Source organism: Pan troglodytes, chromosome 10 (assembly GCF_028858775.2).
Source record: "Pan troglodytes isolate AG18354 chromosome 10, NHGRI_mPanTro3-v2.0_pri, whole genome shotgun sequence".
In the NCBI taxonomy this organism is placed as follows: Eukaryota; Metazoa; Chordata; class Mammalia; order Primates; family Hominidae; genus Pan; species Pan troglodytes.
This window is the reverse complement of record NC_072408.2, coordinates 8,874,428-8,891,239: the sequence shown is the minus strand read 5'-3', so window position 1 is coordinate 8,891,239 and position 16,812 is coordinate 8,874,428. Positions and strand designations below refer to the sequence as shown.

Genomic DNA, 16,812 nt, shown 5'->3' with positions numbered 1-16,812 from the left:
GCTTTGTCACAGTACAATGCCCTTCACATATATGCAGTATAAACAAGTTTTTAATAATAAACATAATTTTCTTGTTGTCACAACAGCCCAGAAACTTATAATCAACCTGCATTACATATAAGAGAGCTGATAACTCAAACTTTTACATAATCAGCCTACAGTTTCAACTTGCTTCTCTTCCAAACTTTTAACTAAGGAGAAATAACTTTTTAAAAAGTTATAATTTGCTCTCCCTTCCATTCTGTGCTTGCTTCTCTTAGTAGAGGTGCTAATGAGCCCAACTGATGCTAAAGATTTCATCTAAAAACCAAGATAACAAAATGTTAGCAATAACAATATAGAGAGCTGGTTTCTACTAAAGTAGAATTGATTGAACAACTGTTTTGTTTTGTTTTGTTTTGTTTTTGAGACAGAGTCTTGCTCTGTCACCCAGGCTGGAGTGCAGTGGCACTATCTCGGCTCACTGCAAGCTCCGCCTCCTGGGTTCACACCATTCTCCTGCCTCAGCTTCCCGAGTAGCTGGGACTACAGGCGCCCGCCACCGTGCCCGGCTAATTTTTTGTATTTTTAGTAGAGACGAGATTTTACCGTGTTAGTCAGGATGGTCTCGATCTCCTGACCTCATGATCCACCCGCCTTGGCCTCCCAAAGTGCTGGGATTACAGGTGTGAGCCACCGCGCCCAGCCTGAACAACTGTTTCAAATAACGTATCTCCTAAGATTCTGAGAACACTAAGAGAAAAAAACGCTTACCAATCACAACTTTTCCCCCTAAGTTTTCGTTTAAAAAAAAAAACAAAACTTTAATACCCCAATAGTGATTATAATTATGTGAGGTCCTAAGGGGTATATCTTAATTATCTCTCGAGATGCCTAAGAATTCCCCCAGCTAACCAAATTAGCTTGAAATGTAAATGAGAATCACATCTCATGTTCAGGAGTGACAACATAATGTAATATTGTTGTAATACAGTCACTTAAATGATATATTAACACTTTTCCCTCACCTTTTTTTGTTGTGTGTTCTTCCGGTATGCCTTCGTTCTTGGCTAAGGATCACGAAATAATTAAACAGTACCACTAAACAGGGTGCACTCTTATCCTGCAAGTTCATTCATTCATTAATTTGTTTAAGCAACAAAATTTACTATGTGCCAAGTTTTGTGCTTTTCCCTGCTTCCTTACGGCCCAGTATTACAAAATAAGAACTGATTACATAAATGACATTTCTCTAAGAAATAAACAAAAGAGATAGAAAGTAAAGCAAAATACAGGAGATTAAGAGAGGGCTTTTGGGGAATCAAAACTGGTTCATTAACTGATGCCAACTATTAGGGATAGGATAAGAAAATAATTAGAAGTTATCAAAAAAAAAACCTCAAAAAAAAAAAAAAAACAACTGGCTGAGCTCATTGGCTCATGCCTGTAATCCCAACACTTTGGGAGGTCAAGGCAGGAGAATCACTTGAGCCCAGAAGTTTGAGACCAGCCTGGGCAATAGAGTAAGACCCTGTTTCTAAAAATAAAAAATAAATTTAAAAAATTGTAATAAATATATTATTTTTTAAAAGCTTTATGATAATATAAGATATATCCCTTCCTATGGCTATCATTCCTTAAAGTCCCAATGAAGCAGAAAGCTCCCTAATATTTAATAATTTTTAAACTATATTCTTTAACAATAGAAAGTTATGACAAGTCAAGAAAGTCTAGAAATATTTCCTTTCTCCAAAAACTAAGTAACACAAAAAAATACACAAAAGCCAGTATTCCAATATTTATTACAATATAGTTCTAGGAATGGAGAAATTAACCTCAGTCCTGACAGCTTCCAGTATATTCCAGGAAGAATGGGGAAGACCAACAGTCTTGATGTGCAGTATCTTTACCTATGATGATGATCTACTGACAAAACATTCAAAGTTTACAAAGGGAGATTATGGGTAGAGGGGGAAAAAAGATTTAAAGCACACAGAACCAAAGTATTAACAATGAACTGTTCTGTTGTACTCAGACAAATGACTGTCTTGTTAAAAAAAAAAAAAAAAAAAAAAACAGTCTAGAACTAGGAAAAGTATTTGGAACTGGCTTTACTTTGTTCTAAGATTCTTTAACAGTAAAAGAGAGTCAAGATGGAAGATGGAAAGACCAGACTATCAATATCTGTAAATCAGAAGAGTTCATTTTTATTCTACTAACACAGAAAATTTTCACTGGCCAAAATTCTATGAATACTGTATTGTATCATGCAGAGCTTTCTTTTATTTATTTATTTATTTTTGTTTTTTTTAAGACGGAGTCTTGCCCTGTCGCCCAGCCTAGAGTGCAACGGCGCTATCTTGGCTCACTGTAACCTCCGCCTCCCAGGTTCAAGCAATTCTCCTGCCTCAGCCTCCGGAGTAGCTGGGATTACAGGTGCCCACCACCATGCCCGGCTAATTTTTTGTATCTTTAGTAGAGACGGGGTTTCACCATATTGGCCAGGCTGGTCTGGAACTCCTGACCTCAGGTGATCCACCCACCTCGGACTCTCAAAGTGCTGGGATCACAGGCGTGAGCCACTGCGCCCAGCCGTGTTAACATTTTTTTTAAAAGCTCTGCCATGAGGCCAGGTGTGGTGTTCACGCCTGTAATCCCAGCACTTTGAAAGGCCGAGGTGGGCGGATTTGAGGTCAGGAGTTCGAGACCAGCCTGATCAACATGGTGAAACCCCATCTCTACTAAAAATACAAAAATTATGTCCGGCCAGCCGCCCCGTCCGGCAGGGAGGTGGGGGGGTCAGCCCCCGCCCAGCCAGCCACCCCGTCCGGGAGGTGAGGGGCGCCTCTGCCCGGCCGCCCCTACTGGGAAGTGAGGAGCCCCTCTGCCCGGCCACCACCTGGTCTGGGAGGTGTACCCAACAGCTCACTGAGAACAGGCCATGATGACAATGGCGGTTTTGTGGAATAGAAAGGGCGGAAAGGTGGGGAAAAGACTGAGAAATCGGATGGTTGCCGTGTCTGTGTAGAAAGAAGTAGACATGGGAGACTTTTCATTTTGTTCTGTACTAAGAAAAATTCTTCTGCCTTGGGATCCTGTTGATCTGTGACCTCACCCCCAACCCTGTGCTCTCTGAAACATGTGCTGTGTCCACTCAGGGTTAAATGGATTAAGGGCAGTGCAAGATGTGCTTTGTTAAACAGATGCTTGAAGGCAGCATGCTCGTTAAGAGTCAACACCACTCCCTAATCTTAAGTATCCAGGGACACAAACACTGCGGAAGGCCGCAGGGTCCTCTGCCTAGGAAAACCAGAGACCTTTGTTCACTTGTTTATCTGCTGACCTTCCCTCCACTATTGTCCTATGACCCTGCCAAATCCCCCTCTGCGAGAAACACCCAAGAATGACCAATTTAAAAATAAATAAATAAATAAATAAATAAATAAATAAAATTAGCCGGGCGTGGTGGCAGGTGCCCGCAATCCCAGCTGCTTGGGAGGCTGAGGCAGGAGAATCACTTGAAACCGGAAGGCGGAGGTTGCAGTGAGCTGAGATCGCGCCACTGCACTCCAGCCTGGGGGACAAGAGCGAGACTTCATCTCAGAAAAAAAAAAATCTAACACAAACAGAAAACAGCTGATAGGAAGGAACAAGTAACTAGAAAGTGTTCTGAGCCCATAAATAGATGTGGAAATCCTACACAAATTTGATCAATGCATTTTCAGCAAGTAGGGGAGCTCAGCTGTCCTTCAATATCTCTGGGTAGCTGGGAAGTGACAATGAGGAAAGAAAGAAAATACACACGAGTTTTCAATTCCTAAACCTCTTCAGTTACAAAGCCCCTCCCACCAGTATCCTTTTTTTTTTTTTAAACAGTGTTCCTGTGTGCATGGGCATCTGCAGCCAGGCCTGTAGGGGACCGCTCCCCGAAGATGTTAGGGGTCTTTCCAGGAAAGTGGTGAGTTCGGAAGTTGCCCTGGTGCATAGGAGAATACCCCAAGGGGCTACTGAAAGGGCCTTGAGTAGGTAAGAATGGGACAGAAACATTCTGGTGGGGAGGGGCAGCAGACCAAGGGTTTCGATTCTTGGAATCCACTGAGGTTCAGGTACTGCTGCTCTGGGAGAGGCAGGGGCTGTGGGTGCCAGGGAGCACATGTGGCTTCAGATTCCTCTGGAGGGTGGGGATGAGGGCGGCCATGGAAGACTTCTGGAGAGACCAGAGAGGTCTTTAATTAATAAAGAACATTTAATTAATAATTATACATGCAATGAGTGAATGATTATACATGCAATGCTTATTGGAAAAAGATACTCAAACATACTATACACCCTACTACATTTCTCTTTAAAAAGTATGTTCTCACAAACTAATTTATGCTTAGGCACACAATGACTTATTTCAAAATTTTGCTAAGGCTGTCTTCCCCTTGACAATAATAAAGTCTATTCTACAGACAATCGAATAAAAAACTGTGAAAGAACAGAAATACAGTACACACTTGACCTACATACTCTAAGAGCAAAGACTCAGGAATCACTAATTCTGCCTAAAAGAAATGGTGAAGGTTTTACAGGAGTTAACATTTGAGCTGGACATTAACCAGTGAGTTGGAGTTTGCCAACTAAAGAAAAGGTATTCTGTGCAAAGAAAGTAGAACATGCAGGACAAAGAGTGTCAGTTCTGTTCAGAAATTAGAGCATAAAGGATAGATTCAAGATATACTCAAGAGAAGCAATATTTGAATGACTGAATGAGGGTCAATGAAATATAGAAAGATGACGACTCAGGGTTTTTCCTTAGGCAGCTGGGTACATAGCAATGCTATTTGCCGAGATGAAAAGATCATAAAGAAGGGAAGCTAATTCAAAGCGGAACAATAATGAGTTTCTTTTTGGAAATGGAGTATGAAATGACAGAAATGTTCAGTTGGCACTAGGAAACACAAATTTAAATTCAGGAAACAGAATGAACTTGAAAATAGAACTATTACTAGCATAAAAAGTGACACTAGCATAGTTACTGGCACAACAGTGGATAAAATCCTTTTTAAAAAAAGCTATACAAAGGAGTGAGGACACGCAAGGATCACTGTGAAGAATTCTGAAACACACAAAGTATTACATGATGAAATGAGGATTAGAACCCAGATCTCTTGACTCTCAGTCAAATACCATCACACCAGGTTGCCTTCCTAATGGGAAATCTATGGAAAATTAAAAATCCCAACTCAGCCAGGGGTGATGGTTCACACCTGTAATCCCAGCACTTTGGGAGGCCAACACAGGCAGATAACCTGAGGGCAGGAGTTCGAGACTAGCCTGGCCAAGATGGTGAAACCCCGTCTCTACTAAAAATACAAAAATTAGCTGGCTGTGGTGGCATGCACCTGTAATCCCAGCTACTCAGGAGGGTGAGGCAGGAGAATCCCTTGAACCCAGGAAGCAGAGGTTGCAGTGAGCCAAGATGGTGCCATTGCACTCCAGCCTGGGTGACAAGAGTGAAACTCCGTCTCAAAAAAAAAAAAGAAAAAAAAAATCCCAACTCTATTTCTTATACTTCACTTCCCTTCAGTTCATACCTCAAAAGGCAGTTATGTTGCTCAGAAGCACTAAGGTTGCTTAAGTGATACCTTAAAAGCAATTTTCTCTGCCTGAAGAGATTGTTAAACTTAATTGACACTTCTGGTCTAGAAATCTAACACTAATCCAGGAGAGATTTTTTTTAAAACCAACAGATTGTAGGTTCCATAAGGGCAAGCATTTATGTTTTGTTCACTGCTGAATCCCAAACTGCAACTGATACACAGTAGACATTCAATGAAGATTTCTTGAGTGAATGAATAAATTAATGAATAAACATCACATTCTCTAGGGGAAAAAAAAGAAATTAAAATCATTTCTACTATATCTTCATAAATTGGACCTCTCACCAAGACAGATTAGTACAATGCATTAACGTAGGCTTTATTATTAATTTGTGTATTTGTATTATATGGAAAACAAATTTTTAGTAAAATATAATGTATTTTGTTCATTTTGTTTAGTTCATTGCTGGACTGCTGGTCTCTAGAACATTGCCTGGCAAAGAATAAACATATGATAAGTATTTTTAAATGATGTACTTAGTTTTATTACCCTACCATACTTGAAACTGTGACTTTATATTATGGTTTCCTTTAGCAAAAGGTAAAACTGTAGTCAACATATAGACTATAAATAAATTTTTTAAGATCATTTACTGTAATGTAATAGCATCATTTTATATGTATACCAGTTTTTCAGGGAATTGATTTATAGTCCATCTGGTTTAAGTTTGGGACATTTGGCCAGGTGTGGTGGTTCACACCTGTAATCCCAGCACTTTGGGAGGCCAAGACTGGTGGATCACCTGGGGGCAGTAGTTCAAGACCAGCCTGGCCAACATATAGTGAAACCCCGTCTCTACTACACAAAAATTAACCAGGCATGGTGGCGCACGCCTATAATCCCAGCTACTCGGGAGACTGAGGCAGGAGAATCACTTGAACCCAGGAGGCGGAGGCTGCAGTGAGCCGAGATCGCGCCATTGCACTCCAGCCTGGGCGACAAGAGTGAAACTCTGTCTCAAAAAAAAAAAAAAAAGAAAGTTTGCGGTATTTGGATGTTTCTGATGTTGACTGATAAAATGTAGGCTTAAAAAAATCTGTTTACAGTTTTATACTGCTGTATTGTGTATAGCCCCTCTTTCATAATGACACTTGGGACTGTGATGGTATAGAGTGACTCTTAATAGTCTGCTCCCAGGAATAATATATAATACCTAATAATACCTAACAGTTGTTCAGTCATTATTTGTTAAATGAATGAATGAATACTGAAAGGAGGGAGAAAAGGGAGTGAGTTAGTAAAAATTAGCCAGGAGTGGTGGCGTACACCTGTAGTCCCAGCTACTTGGGAGGCTGTGATGGGAGGATCACTTGAGTCCAGGAAGTCGAGGCTACAGTGAGCCATGATCGTGCCACCGCATTCCAGCCTGGGCGACAGAGTGAGACCCTGTCACCAAAAAATCAAAACAAAACAAAAAAATTAGCCAGGCATGATGGCATAGTAAAATACACATAACATAAAATTTACCATCTAAATTATTTTTAAGTGCACAGTTAATGTTACTGAGTACATTTATATTGTTGTGTGACCCTTACAACCATCTAGCTCTAGAACTCTACAACTTGCAGAACTGAAACTATACCCGCTAAACAGTAACTCTCCATTCCCTCTTCTCCTCAACCCCTGGCAATTACCATTCTTTCTGTCTCTGTGATTTGTACTACTCTAAGTACCTCATTAAAGTGGAATCATCCAGTATTTGTCTTTTTGTGACTGGTTTGACTGGCCAGTTTCACTTAGCTTATTGTTCTCAAGATTCATCCAGGTTGTAGCATGTCAGAATTTCTCTCCTTTGAAAGGTGAAATAAGATTCCATTTTGTGGCCGGGTGCGGTGGCTCACATCTGTAATCCCAGCACTTTGGGAGGCCAAGGCAGGTGGATCACGAGGTCAGGAGTTCAAGACCAGCCTGGCCAAACAGTGAAACCCCGTCTCTACTAAAAATACAAAAAATTAGCTGGGCGTGGTGGCGGGCACCTGTAATCCCAGCTACTAGGGAGGCTGAGGCAGGAGAATCGCTTGAACCCGGGAGGCAGAGGTTGCGGTGAGCCAAGATCACGCCATTGCACTTCAGCCCGGGCAACAGTGCAAGACTCTGTCTCCCAAAAAAAAAAAAAAGATTCCATTTTGTATGTATACCAGTAACATTTTGCTTATCTGTTCCTCCATTTGGGGACAGCTGGACTACTTCCAGGGTTTGTCAATAATGCTGCTATGAGCATGGGTGTAGAAATACCCCTTCAAGACCCTGCTGCTTTCAGTTCTTTTGAGTATATACCCAGAAGTAGAATTGCTGGATTACAGGGTAATTCTATTTTTAATTCTTTGAGGACTCACGTTACTGTTTTCCACAGCTTTTCGAATGATACAGTTTGTAACCTTTCAGGATTGGCTTTTTTGCAGTTTTTTTTAAGTTACTTCCACTTTTGTTGTTGTTGTTTTGTTTTGTTTTTGAGATGGAGTCTTGCTCTGTCACCCAGACTGGAATGCAGTGACACGATCTTGGCTCACTGCAACCTCCACCTCTCGCTTCAAGCAATTCTTCCGACAGTCTCCTGAGTAACTGGGAGTACAGGCACAGGCACCCACCACCACGCCTGGCTCTTTTTTTTTTTTTTTTTTTTTTTTCAGTAGAGACGGGGTTTCACTATGTTGGCCAGGCTCCAATTCCTGACCTCAGGTGATCCACCTGCCTCAGCATCCCAAAGTGCTGGGATTACAGGCATGAGCCACTGTGCCCAGCCCTTCCACATTTTTAGAAGGAATTATTTTTGGGAAGAGCTCCTTTGGGGAAGATTATGAGACCTCATGGAACATGCGAAGGAGACAAGATCATTAAACCAGGGTAAAAATGTTCAATTAAACATGATCCATGTTCGATTCATATGCCATAGATAGCTTTGACAGGTTCTATGTCTTTAACAATCTGCTTACATTCTCTGGGCTCTAATGAGATAGGCTATGATCCAAAATGAACTTCAAGGCCACTGCCTACTATATCCTAAAAAGTCATGCACAAAGAAGACATAATGGGGCATTTTAAAGTAAGGAATTTCTATATTTGTGTAACAATTTAGAGCTTGCAAAGAATTTTCACATCTCTCATCTTGTAATCCTTCCAAAAGGTAGATTGGATTTGACCAAGAAAATAAAAGTTTAAGGAGCATTTTGGTATAATGAAAAGTACTCTGCATCTACAGTCAAAGTGAGTGAGTCCAAATACAGGTTCTACCTGAACTGTCACTTAACTTCCCTAAACTAAGGACTCTCATGTCACAGAAGGAAAAGTATCACCTACCTCAATATTTGTAGAGAGGACTGCATAGGGTACATAAAATATCTTAAACTTTAGAATGCACTCAAATAATAACTGTATCCAGGCAAATATAAAAGTAAGATTCGAATCTGGGCCTTACTTGTGGACACAACCATTTTTCTGCTTCCCTTTTCACAGGAAAATTTCTTAGGAGTCTATTGTCACTGTCTCCATTCCCCAACTTCATATTCTCATTCCATCCTTTACCTGAAACTTCTCTACAATCTAGTTTCCATTCCCACTAAGACCACACTTGTCAAGGTCACTTAGGAACTCCTTATTACCAAATCTAGCAGACATACATCAGTTACTCCTAAATATTTATCCCTGGCCCTAAACTCTCACTGAATTCCACAGTACTACTATTACCTACCACCAAGTATGAAATCTCTACATAGATGTCTAATTGGTACCTCAAACTTAACAAAACAGAACTCATGATTGTCCCACCAAACCTGCTCTCCCCTCAGCCTTATCCATTTCAGTAAACTGCACCACCAATCTTCTAAGTGCTCAAGTCCTAGGATTTGCCTTGATCACATGCAGTCAGCAAGTCCTGTTGATTCAATCTTCAAAACACAGCCCAAATCAATCTATTTTTCTCCACTAATTTACTCTCTGGCCCAAGCCACCACCACCTCTCACCTATACTAATACAACAGCCTCCAAAGGTCTCCTAAATTCTACCCTTGTTACCCTTATCCTCAGAATCCAGTCTTCACACGGCAGTGACAGTAATCTTTTTCAAAAGGCATTCCCCCTGCTAACAGCCCTCCACTGGCTTTCGTTTACACCTAGAAACTCCTTACTCTGGCTTACAAAGCCTTAAATGATTTAGACCCTATCTCTGATCTCAATTTTGCACCACTCTACCCCTTGCCCATTACATTCCAGCCACACTGACCTGTCTGCTCCTTAAATACTCCAAAAGCTCAAGGGGCTTTGTGTAACATGGTTCCCTATGGTAGAATGCTCATCCCTCTAATCTTTGCCATGGCTGACTCTTTTATAGAAGATCTCAAAGGCTACCTACTCAACGGATCCTTCCCTGACAATGCAATGTAAAGCAACCCCTCAGTCTCTCCTTATTACATCACCTTTTAGTCTCTTTCATAGCACTTGTCTCTGATATTTTTGTTTGTTTACTACTGATCTTTTCCCACTAGACTGAAAGCTCCTGAGAGTAGAGACATTATCTGTCTTATTTACTCTGTGAACCCTGAAAATTCGAGACAGATCTCAGTTAATTTAGAAAGTTTATTTTGCAGGCTGGGCACAGTGGCTCACGCCTGTAATCCCAGCACTGTGGCAGGCCAAGGCAAGCGGATCAGTTGAGGTCAGGAATTCAAGACCAGCCTGGCCAACATGGTGAAACCCCATCTGTACTAAAAATACAAGAATTAGCCAGGTGTGGTGGCATGTGCCTGTAATCCCAGCTACTCAGGAGGCTGAGGGAAGAGAATCACTTGAACCCGGGAGGTGGAGGTTGCAGTGAGCCGAGATCGTGCCACTGCACTCCAGCCTGGATGACAGTGAGACTCCACCTCAAAAAAAAAAAAAAAAGTTTATTTTATTTTGCCTAGGTTGAGGACGCTCCCGTGACACAGCCTCAGGAAGTCCTGACAACATGTGCTCAAGGTGGCTGGGGCACAGCTTAGTTGTATACATTTTGGGGAGACTTGAAACACCGATCAATATATGTAAGAAGTACATTGGTTTGGTCTGGAAAGGCAGCACAACTTAAAGCAAAGGCAAGAAGACTCAAATCGGGGAGGGAGCTTCCAGGTTACAGTTAGGTGAGAGACCAATGGCTGCATTTCTGATTAGCCTTTCCAAGGGAGGCAATCAGATATGTATCTATCTCAGTGAGCAGAAGGATGATTTTGAATAGAATGGAAGGCAGGTTTGCCCTAAGCAGTTCCCCACTTGACTTTTTCCTTTAGTTTAGGGATTGAGGGCCCCAAGATTTAATTTCCTTTCACAACTCCTATACAGCAGGGGTCCCCAACCCCTAGGCTACAAGCCAATTCCGTAGCCTGTTAGGAACCTGGCCTCACAGCAGGAGGGGCTCGAAAGCTTCATCTGTGTTTACAGCTGCTCCCCACTGCTTGCATTACCACCTGAGCTCCGCCTCCTGTAAAATCAGCGGTGGCATTAGATTCTCATAGAAGCCTGAACCCTATCTAGGTTGCACGCTCCTTATGAGAATCTAATGCCTGATGATCTGCCACTGTCTCCCATCACTCCCATATGGGACAGTCTAGTTGTGAAAGAACAAGCTCAGGGCTCCCACTGATTCTACATTATGGTGAGTTATATAATTATTTCATTATATATTACAATGTAGTAACAATAGAAATAAAGTGCACAATAAATGTAATGTGCTTGGATCATCCCAAAACCATCCCCTCCACCCCGCCCCCCCACCAGTCCATGGAAAAATTGTCTTCCATGAAACCAGTGGTATTCCCAGCACCTAAAATAGTGCCTGGCAAAAGTAAAGTGTATTCAGTGCATATCTGTCAAATAAGTCAACAGGAAACTACTATTCACACATCAAAAATAAGTCAGGGATAGAAATGTCTTTCCCTGACCTCCCCAGGCTTATGATACTAACTCCTTTATTCTTTTCATTTGTTTCTGATACAGCATATGTCACAACTTATTGCATTTATCTGTTTACATGCCTGTTTTCCCTTCTTGAACTATGAAACTTCTTAAGATGGGGAAGCCTTCTTTAGAATCCACTTTGTATCCGCAACACCAAGCATGGTCTGGGATGCAAAGAGCGAGCTCAAAAACCTCTGCTAAGGACAGACATGGTGGCTCAAGCCTGTAATTCCAACACTTTGGGAGGCCGGGGCAGACGGATCACTTGAGGTCAGGAGGTCGAGACCAGCCTGGCCAACATGGTAAAACCCCATCTCTGCTAAAAAAAATATAACAATTAGCTGGGCACGGTGGTACATACCTGTAATCCCAGCTACTCCACAGGCTGTCGCAGGAGAATTGCTTGAACCCAGGAGGCGGAGGTTGCAGTGAGCTGAGATTGCACCACTGCACTCCAGCCTGGCGACAGAGCAAGACTATCTCCAAAAAAAAAAAAAAAAAAAGATGAAAACAAAAAAAAACTTCTGCTGAGTGAGGATGACAGGAGCAGCTAACATGCTCTGAGTGTTTACTACATGCAATAAAATATTTCCCAAGGATTATCTCTTTAATCCTTACAACAATCCTGGAAGATACATATGATTATTTTCCCCATTTGGCAGATGACAAAACAGCTAGAGCAGTTATAATTAACTTATCCATGTTCATATAGTTACTAAATGGCAGAGTCAGATTAAATTTATTCTGCCTGACACCTAAGTCAATGCTCTTATCCACAATGTCTGAATGAGCCATAAACTGTTCTCAAATAAATGCATGATAGCACTTAAATGCCAAAGCCAAGTATTTCAACACAGATAGTACATTATACTCTGCAACAATGTTCCAAGATATTAAGAAACTGTCAAGAAATGGGGAAGAACATGGAGCCCTGCTACATTCCAGAAGCAATAAAAAGAATGATTACAATTGGAGTACTTTCTAAATACTCAGAACCTTTTTGAGTAGAAAAGTCTCAAAAAAAAAAAAAAACTGAAAAAGCATAATTGATAACATGGGAAAAGTTCCCAACATATGTTACTAATATGGCCCTTAAAAAAAGGTATAGTTGGTAGCTGAGAAGGAGCAACACCTAGATTTTTAACAGGCATTCTCGAGCCCTGGTGTTAATAAAATCTTAACTGCCATAACACAAAGAATCATTTCGAATCAAACAGCAGTTTATTTCCTTAAAATTATTTTGAAAATGTAAAGGTAGGCAACATGTTGTATCACTACACTTCTTTTTTCCCCCAGCATTAAGTAGATCAAATAAAATCCTTTAAATAAAATCACAAGGAACCCATCCTAGCTTATCACCCTATCCCACTAGCTGACTTTCCTAAGAAAATAGGAAAATCTCACCATTATGTGAAGTAGAGTTGAGGGAAAAAGACAGTGAAAGCCTGCCACACTGCTGGTCTCTTATTGTACCCATGGAAAAATACCAATGAGAATCTTCCCAAAGTGATAAAAAGATGACATTTTAATTGCTAAGTTGCTATTTTAGCACTGTCTGCTAGATAGCAGTCCACTTTAGCCATTTCAGTAATGTTTGTCAAAATTCACAGAACCATACATCTAAAATGGGTGAATTTCACTGAGTGTAAACTATACCTCAACAAATTTGACTTTCTAAAAAGAGACAACATACTATAAACATCACAAAAATTTTTTGAAGTCCTCAGTTAAAAAAACAAAAATCTGAATTTGTTTTGTCACCTCACCAAAGAGTACAAAGTCAAGTTCTAAAGCTTTAAAAAACAAGGAGTTGAAAATAGATGCTGGACTTTCTCTGAGGTTTTTAAGTTTTAGGATCTCTGCTTCAAAAATATGATGATGACCATCCCAAGAAGTGTAACAGTCTTTCAAGAACTTGATATATCTCGAATGCATTCAGATTAAAATAAGAGTCACTTTATACCATCACAGTCCAAGTATCATTATGAAAGAGAGGCTATACACAATACAGCAGCATAAAACTTGAAGGAGAATTTTTTTAAGCCTACATTTTATCATTCAACATCAGAAACATCCAAATGCCCCAAACTTAAACCAAATGAGTTACAAATCTGAAAAGCAGGTATACATGTAAAATGATGCTATTACGGTAAATGAAGATTTTTAAAAATGTATTTATAATCTATATATTGACTATAGTTTCACCTTTTGCTAAAGGACACAGTTTCAAGCATGGTAGGGTAATAAAATTAAGTACATCATTTAAAAATACTTATTATATGTTTATTCTGTGCCAGGAAAAGTTCTAGAGACCAGCAATCCAGCAATAAACTAAACAATGAACAAAATACATTATATTTTACTAAAAATTTGTTTTCCTTATAATACAAACACACAAATCTAATAATAAAGCCTACATAGTCAACTTGCTTAGTCCCTAGTGCTTTTCAGAAGCTGAATTTTTTTTTTTTTTCCTTAAGATGGAATTTCGTTCTCATTGCCCAGGTTGGAGTACAATGGCACGATCTCAGCTCACCACAACCTCCGCCTCCCAGGTTCAAGCAATTCTCCTGCCTCAGCCTCCCAAGTAGCTGGGATTACAGGCATGTGCCACCACGCCTGGCTAATTTTGTATTTTTAGCAGAGACAGGGTTTCTCCATGTTGATCAGGCTGGCTCGAACTCCCGACCTCAGGTGATCCACCCGCCTCGCCTCCCAAAGTGCTGGGATTACAGGTGTGAGCCTCCGTGCCCAGCGGCTCAGTGAAATTTTAACCAAACATAAACGTTATGTTCTAAGCAATATAACCTAAGCAGGGACAACCACTAAAGATGAGGGTATTACATTTTAAAGGATAAAAAGGCAATACTTCTCTTAATATGAGCAGCCTAGAAAATAAAGAAGTGACTCAGAAAATTTTAAAAGACTTTAAACAGTTTGAAAATTCCAAAGTGAAAAACGTCAAGAGAAAAGTGACTCTCTTTCCACTCAAACGCTTATCAACTTAGGACAGGAAAAACTTCCAAGTCTTACAACCATTCCTATCACAGCAGGCTAGGCAGATGATCAACAAGTTGACTCATCTCAACTTAACACTAATTTTATTTTTTACTTTCCAGTAGCAGAGCTCATGTTTGAGTGTTTATGTCCAAAGTCAGAATATTATCACCTTAACTTCTATTGCCTGCTTATTAAGGTTTACTTAAGTTTTTCTTGCTGTATTTGGTCAGGGATCAATTAAAGCATTTTCTCCAGATATTCTCTACTACAAAAAATATTCCAGCCATCTCCCATTTGGCAAAAAATCAAATAAGTTTTCCAGTAATGCTACCTAGTTGGATACAGTGTGTGGTAAAATCACACAAGCAAATGATTATAACATGAAAAGGGCTGGATGAAAAATTGCTAAGGTTTTAAAGAAAATTAACCTTTAGGAAATAAAGACTGAAAATAAATACTGAATAAATAAATACTGAAAATGTAATTCAGGTGCAGTACTGTATTTGGCGAAACCAGATGCATCTTCTAGATGCATCACACATAAGTGCTGAAAGCGTGAAGTGTGAAGAAAAAAGTTTCAAAGCAGGAAATTTCCTAAACTTGAAATTTCATATGCTTTCTGCAATGCAGTTCTAATATAGTTGTAAATGCATTATTTTTTATTCACTAGCCTTTTAGTCAGGAATGTTAGGAATACCATATTACAAACAATCGAAGGTTAAATCCAAACATTATCATCTCTTACATAATGACTAACAGCAATACTACTACTAATCTCTCCTGTGCCAAACTGAAACAGTTTCAGTTTCTGGTCATATTAATAACTACAAACATTTTCAAAGGTTTGTCTTTATCACAAATCCAAAAGATGATATAAAAGGCAATAAACCATCTTCAATTTCATCCCATTTTTAATAGACAAATGCCTGTATGTATCATCAGAATTACACTGCTCTCAGAGACCACCACATTCAGCAATGCTAACTGCACATAGTAAAGTCGTCAAAGCCCAAAGAACAATTTTCCTCATCTTTATGTGTGCAGAGTTGGTTCCTTCCAGTGGGTTCATGGTCTCGCTGACTTCAAGAATGAAGCCGCAGACCTTCGCGGTGGGCGTTACAGCTCTTAAAGGTGGCACGGACCCAAAGAGTGAGCAGCAGCAAGATTTATTGTGAAGAGCGAAAGAACAAAGCTTCTACGGAGTGGAAGGAGACCCAACCAGGTTGCCGCTGCTGGCTGGGGTGGCCAGCTTTTATTCCCTTATTTGTCCCCCTCCATGTCCTGCTGATTGGTCCATTTTACAGGGCGCTGATTGGTCCATTTTACAGGGTGCTGACTGGTCCATTTTACAAACCTCTAGCTAGCCACAGAGCACTGACTGGTGCATTTTTACAGAGCGCTGACTGGCGCATTTTACAATCCTCTTGTAAGACATCAAAGTTCTCCAAGTCCCCACCCAACCCAGAAGTCCAGCTGGCTTCACCTCTCAATCCCCCCTCTAAACAGGACACCCCAACTGCTGCTAGGAATTGGGCAATGCCCACTCTAGCTACTTTCTGCTGGATAGGGGTAAAGAAGGGGCCCTGCAGTGGTAGTGTCCTCCAGAGGGGAATTCTATAGGCCAGCCAAAGCGACAATGGTCCGGTTTTTAAAGCCACGATAACTCGGGGTTGGGAGGGTAGGGGGGAACAAACCAAAACCACAGGAGGTTTTTTCTTTCAGATGGGGAACACACAGGCATCAACAGGCTCACCCTTGAAATGCATCCTAAGCCACTGGGACCAATTTGACCTGCAAACCCTGAAAAAGAGGCGGCTCATTTTTTTCTGCACTATGGCCTGGCCCCAATATTCTCTGACGGTCAAAAATGGCCACCTGAGGGAAATATAAATTACAATACTATCCTGCAGCTTCACCTTTTCTGTAAGAGGGAAGACAAATGGAGTGAAATACCTTATGTCCAAGCTTTCTTTTCGCTGAAGGATAATCCACAACTATGCAAAGCTTGCAATGTTGGGGAGGAGGACCTCTCAGCTTACCCCCATATCCTAGCCTTCCTACAGCTCCCCTTCCTATTAATGATAAGCCTCCTCTAATCTCCACCACCCAGAAGGAAACAAGCAAAGAAATCTCCAAAGGACCACAAAAACTCCCAGGCTATCGGTTATGTCCCCTTCAAGCTGTAGGGAGAGGGGAATTTGGCCCAACCCAGGTACATGTCCCTTTCTCTCTCTCTCTGATTTAAAGCAGATGACGGTAGAC

General features: G+C 40.7%; 1 protein-coding gene across 11 annotated transcripts in view; it reads right to left on the bottom strand.

The window, feature by feature from the left end:
- The window catches only part of ADIPOR2 (adiponectin receptor 2), a 121,586-nt gene that overhangs the window by 59,748 nt on the left and 45,026 nt on the right, over positions 1–16,812 (bottom strand). Inside the window, exon 1 of one of the 11 annotated variants that reach the window (XM_054662988.2) lies at positions 6,892–7,624. The exons of the other annotated variants lie outside the window; for them this stretch is intronic. The gene's annotated coding sequence lies outside the window, so the exon portion shown is untranslated. Of the gene's footprint in view, positions 1–6,891; positions 7,625–16,812 lie in introns of those variants that run through there. 11 annotated transcript variants of the gene reach the window in all.